The sequence below is a fragment of the Phyllobates terribilis genome, unplaced genomic scaffold (assembly GCF_046119375.1).
Source record: "Phyllobates terribilis strain yellow unplaced genomic scaffold, ASM4611937v1 Scaffold_10__3_contigs__length_209671492, whole genome shotgun sequence".
In the NCBI taxonomy this organism is placed as follows: Eukaryota; Metazoa; Chordata; class Amphibia; order Anura; family Dendrobatidae; genus Phyllobates; species Phyllobates terribilis.
This window is the reverse complement of record NW_027362770.1, coordinates 39,448,121-39,454,709: the sequence shown is the minus strand read 5'-3', so window position 1 is coordinate 39,454,709 and position 6,589 is coordinate 39,448,121.

The window sequence follows — 6,589 nt, the reverse complement described above, 5'->3', positions numbered from 1 at the left end:
ACCATCATTATATATAAATGTAAAGCAAAGTTGCATAATAAATATAGGGTACTTAGTGAACTATTTTTGATCAAAAAAAGTATACAAGCCGTCCCACCAGCGGCAAGGTGACCCTAAATTGGGACGGTACCTATACTGCCTATATTAAAAACCTTACTGTATATCAAAGTTGAAGCAATGCATATAAAAGGGTAGACAAATAGGACCGGGTCCCAACTCCAGACCACCCAGGCCCGTGGTAAGCTACATATATACCAGTCAGCTCAACAAAGGGGATGCCACACCCTTAAATTGCACAGAATGCAAACAAGACAAAAAACCAGGCAATGTGAACTGAGGTCTAAGATGGTAGACATGCAAGAAATAGGAGCATGTTCACACTAGCAAAAAAGAAACAAAACCTACAAAAGACAAAAGACAAAAATATATCTCATACCCTACCATCATTATATATAAATGTAAAGCAAAGTTGCATAATAAATATAGGGTACTTAGTGAACTATTTTTGATCAAAAAAAGTATACAAGCCGTCCCACCAGCGGCAAGGTGACCCTAAATTGGGACGGTACATATACTGCCTATTTTAAAAACCTTACTGTATATCAAAGTTGAAGCAATGCATATAAAAGGGTAGACAAATAGGACCGGGTCCCAACTCCAGACCACCTAGGCCCGTGGAAAGCTACATATATACCAGTCAGCTCAACAAAGGGGATGCCACACCCTTAAATTGCACAGAATGCAAACAAGACAAAAAACCAGGCAATGTGAACTGAGGTCTAAGATGGTAGACATGCAAGAAATAGGAGCATGTTCACACTAGCAAAAAAGAAACAAAACCTACAAAAGACAAAAGACAAAAATATATCTCATACCCTACCATCATTATATATAAATGTAAAGCAAAGTTGCATAATAAATATAGGGTACTTAGTGAACAATTTTTGATCAAAAAAAGTATACAAGCCGTCCCACCAGCGGCAAGGTGACCCTAAATTGGGACGGTACCTATATTGCCTATATTAAAAACCTTACTGTATATCAAAGTTGAAGCAATGCATATAAAAGGGTAGACAAATAGGACCGGGTCCCAACTCCAGACCACCCAGGCCCGTGGTAAGCTACATATATACCAGTCAGCTCAACAAAGGGGATGCCACACCCTTAAATTGCGCAGAATGCAAACAAGACAAAAAACCAGGCAATGTGAACTGAGGTCTAAGATGGTAGACATGCAAGAAATAGGAGCATGTTCACACTAGCAAAAAAGAAACAAAACCTACAAAAGACAAAAATATATCTCATACCCTACCATCATTATATATAAATGTAAAGCAAAGTTGCATAATAAATATAGGGTACTTAGTGAACTATTTTTGATCAAAAAAAGTATACAAGCCGTTCCACCAGCGGCAAGGTGACCCTAAATTGGGACGGTACCTATACTGCCTATATTAAAAACCTTACTGTATATCAAAGTTGAAGCAATGCATATAAAAGGGTAGACAAATAGGACCGGGTCCCAACTCCAGACCACCCAGGCCCGTGGTAAGCTACATATATACCAGTCAGCTCAACAAAGGGGATGCCACACCCTTAAATTGCACAGAATGCAAACAAGACAAAAAACCAGGCAATGTGAACTGAGGTCTAAGATGGTAGACATGCAAGAAATAGGAGCATGTTCACACTAGCAAAAAAGAAACAAAACCTACAAAAGACAAAAGACAAAAATATATCTCATACCCTACCATCATTATATATAAATGTAAAGCAAAGTTGCATAATAAATATAGGGTACTTAGTGAACTATTTTTGATCAAAAAAAGTATACAAGCCGTCCCACCAGCGGCAAGGTGACCCTAAATTGGGACGGTACCTATACTGCCTATATTAAAAACCTTACTGTATATCAAAGTTGAAGCAATGCATATAAAAGGGTAGACAAATAGGACCGGGTCCCAACTCCAGACCACCCAGGCCCGTGGTAACCTACATATATACCAGTCAGCTCAACAAAGGGGATGCCACACCCTTAAATTGCACAGAATGCAAACAAGACAAAAAACCAGGCAATGTGAACTGAGGTCTAAGATGGTAGACATGCAAGAAATAGGAGCATGTTCACACTAGCAAAAAAGAAACAAAACCTACAAAAGACAAAAATATATCTCATACCCTACCATCATTATATATAAATGTAAAGCAAAGTTGCATAATAAATATAGGGTACTTAGTGAACTATTTTTGATCAAAAAAAGTATACAAGCCGTCCCACCAGCGGCAAGGTGACCCTAAATTGGGACGGTACCTATACTGCCTATATTAAAAACCTTACTGTATATCAAAGTTGAAGCAATGCATATAAAAGGGTAGACAAATAGGACCGGGTCCCAACTCCAGACCACCCAGGCCCGTGGTAAGCTACATATATACCAGTCAGCTCAACAAAGGGGATGCCACACCCTTAAATTGCACAGAATGCAAACAAGACAAAAAACCAGGCAATGTGAACTGAGGTCTAAGATGGTAGACATGCAAGAAATAGGAGCATGTTCACACTAGCAAAAAAGAAACAAAACCTACAAAAGACAAAATACAAAAATATATCTCATACCCTACCATCATTATATATAAATGTAAAGCAAAGTTGCATAATAAATATAGGGTACTTAGTGAACTATTTTTGATCAAAAAAAGTATACAAGCCGTCCCACCAGCGGCAAGGTGACCCTAAATTGGGACGGTACCTATACTGCCTATATTAAAAACCTTACTGTATATCAAAGTTGAAGCAATGCATATAAAAGGGTAGACAAATAGGACCGGGTCCCAACTCCAGACCACCCAGGCCCGTGGTAAGCTACATATATACCAGTCAGCTCAACAAAGGGGATGCCACACCCTTAAATTGCACAGAATGCAAACAAGACAAAAAAACAGGCAATGTGAACTGAGGTCTAAGATGGTAGACATGCAAGAAATAGGAGCATGTTCACACTAGCAAAAAAGAAACAAAACCTACAAAAGACAAAAGACAAAAATATATCTCATACCCTACCATCATTATATGTAAATGTAAAGCAAAGTTGCATAATAAATATAGGGTACTTAGTGAACTATTTTTGATCAAAAAAAGTATACAAGCCGTCCCACCAGCGGCAAGGTGACCCTATATTGGGACGGTACCTATACTGCCTATATTAAAAACCTTACTGTATATCAAAGTTGAAGCAATGCATATAAAAGGGTAGACAAATAGGACCGGGTCCCAACTCCAGACCACCCAGGCCCGTGGTAAGCTACATATATACCAGTCAGCTCAACAAAGGGGATGCCACACCCTTAAATTGCACAGAATGCAAACAAGACAAAAAACCAGGCAATGTGAACTGAGGTCTAAGATGGTAGACATGCAAGAAATAGGAGCATGTTCACACTAGCAAAAAAGAAACAAAACCTACAAAAGACAAAAGACAAAAATATATCTCATACCCTACAATCATTATATATAAATGTAAAGCAAAGTTGCATAATAAATATAGGGTACTTAGTGAACTATTTTTGATCAAAAAAAGTATACAAGCCGTCCCACCAGCGGCAAGGTGACCCTAAATTGGGACGGTACCTATACTGCCTATATTAAAAACCTTACTGTATATCAAAGTTGAAGCAATGCATATAAAAGGGTAGACAAATAGGACCGGGTCCCAACTCCAGACCACCCAGGCCCGTGGTAAGCTACATATATACCAGTCAGCTCAACAAAGGGGATGCCACACCCTTAAATTGCACAGAATACAAACAAGACAAAAAACCAGGCAATGTGAACTGAGGTCTAAGATGGTAGACATGCAAGAAATAGGAGCATGTTCACACTAGCAAAAAAGAAACAAAACCTACAAAAGACAAAAGACAAAAATATATCTCATACCCTACCATCATTATATATAAATGTAAAGCAAAGTTGCATAATAAATATAGGGTACTTAGTGAACTATTTTTGATCAAAAAAAGTATACAAGCCGTCCCACCAGCGGCAAGGTGACCCTAAATTGGGACGGTACCTATACTGCCTATATTAAAAACCTTACTGTATATCAAAGTTGAAGCAATGCATATAAAAGGGTAGACAAATAGGACCGGGTCCCAACTCCAGACCACCCAGGCCCGTGGTAAGCTACATATATACCAGTCAGCTCAACAAAGGGGATGCCACACCCTTAAATTGCACAGAATGCAAACAAGACAAAAAACCAGGCAATGTGAACTGAGGTCTAAGATGGTAGACATGCAAGAAATAGGAGCATGTTCACACTAGCAAAAAAGAAACAAAACCTACAAAAGACAAAAGACAAAAATATATCTCATACCCTACCATCATTATATATAAATGTAAAGCAAAGTTGCATAATAAATATAGGGTACTTAGTGAACTATTTTTGATCAAAAAAAGTATACAAGCCGTCCCACCAGCCTTTTAGGCTGCTGGAGACGGAATCCTTCCGCAACATTCTGGTGGTGGCTGTCCCTCGGTACTCGGTCCCCAGCCAACACTATTTTGCCCGGTGTGCCATCCCCGCACTACACAAGCACGTGTCCCAAAACATCTGCTGTGCCCTCAACAATGCAGTTACTGGGAGAGTCCACCAGACAACGGAAACGTGGACAAGTGCTTGTGGCCAGGGACGGTACATCTCCCTGACGGCACACTGGGTAAACATAGTGGAAGCCGGGACCCAGTCGGACCTTGAGACGGAACACATCCTCCCCACACCGAGGATTGCGGGCCCTATGTCAGTCAAAGTTGCCACCACAGTGTACAGCTCCTGCGCATTATCCTGCTCCTCCTCCTTATGTTCAGCCTCCATCTCAGATATCACCACATCAGTTACAAGCTGGAAGCACAGTAGTACTGCCTCAACCAAGCGGCAACAGGCTGTGCTGAAACTCATAAGCTTAGGTGATAAACCTCACACTGCTTTTGAGTTGTGGACAGCTGTGAAAGAGCAGGTAGATCTGTGGCTGAGACCGCTGAACCTACACTACCGTTCAAAAGTTTGAGGTCATTTAGAAATGTCATTATTTTTTAAAGAAAAGCTAATTTTTTTTCAATGAAGCTAACATTAAACGAATCAGAAATACACTCTATACATTGTTAATGTGGTAAATGACTATTTTAGATGCAAACGTCTTTTTTCTTTTTCAATATCTACATAGGTGTATAGAGGCCCTTTTCCAACAACCACCACTCCAGTGTTTTAATGGTACATTGTGTTTGCTAACTGTAAAAGAAGGCTAATGGATGTTTAGAAAACCCTAGAAAACCCTTGCACAAGTATGTTAGCCTAGCTTAAAACGGTTTGGCTGATTTGAGAAGCTATAAAATTGACCTTCCTTTGAGCTACTTGAGAATCTAGAGCATTACATTTGTTTGTTCTATGAAACTCTCAAAATGGCGAGAAAAAGAGAACTTTCATGTGAAGCTTTACAGTCTATTCTTGTTCTTAGAAATGAAGGCTATTCCATGCGAGAAATTGCCAAGAAACTGAAGATTTCCTACAACGGTGTGTACTACTCCCTTCAGAGAAGAGCACAAACAGGCTCTAACCAGAGTAGAAAGAGAAGTGAGAGACCACGCTGCACAACTGACCAACAAGAAAAGTACATTAGAATCTCTAGTTTAAGAAATTGACGCCTCACAGCTCCTCAACTGACAGCTTCATTAAATAGTTCACCCAAAACGCCAGTGTCAACGTCTACAGTGAAGAGGCGACTCCAGGATGCTGGCCTTCAGGGCAAAGTGGCAAAGAAAAAGCCATATCTGAGACTGGCTAATAAAAGGAAAAGATTAATATGGGCAAAAGAACACAGACATTGGACAGAGGAAGATTGGAAAAAAGTTTTATGGACAGACGAATCAAAGTTTGAGGTGTTTGGATCACACAGAAGAACATTTGTGAGACGCAGGACAACTGAAAAGATGCTGGAAGAGTGCCTGACGCCATCTGTCAAGAATGGTGGAGGTAATGTGATGGTCTGGGGTTGCTTTGGTGCTGGTAAAGTGGGAGATTTGTACACGGTAAAAGGGATTTTGAATAAGAAAGGCTAGCACTCCATTTTGCAACGCCATGCCATACCCTGTGGACAGCGCTTGATTGGAACCAAATTCATCCTACAACAGGACAATGACCCAAAACATACCTTCAAATTATGCATAAACTATTTAGGGAAGAATCAGGCAGCTGGTATTCTATATGTAATGGAGTGGCCAGCGCAGTCACCAGATCTCAACCCCATTGAGCTGTTGTGGGATCAGCTTGACCGTATGGTACGCAAAAAGTGCCCATCAAGCCAATCCAGCTTGTGGGAGGGGCTTCAGGAAGTATGGGGTGAAATTTCTCAACATTACCTCAGCAAATTAACAGCTAGAATGCCAAAGGTCTGCAATGGTGTAATTGCTGCAAAGGGAGCATTCTTTGATGGAAGCAAAGTTTGAAGGAAAAAATTATTCTTTGTAATAAAAATCATTATTTCTAACCTTGTCAATGTCTGGACTATATTTTTGACTAATTTTGCAACTCATTTG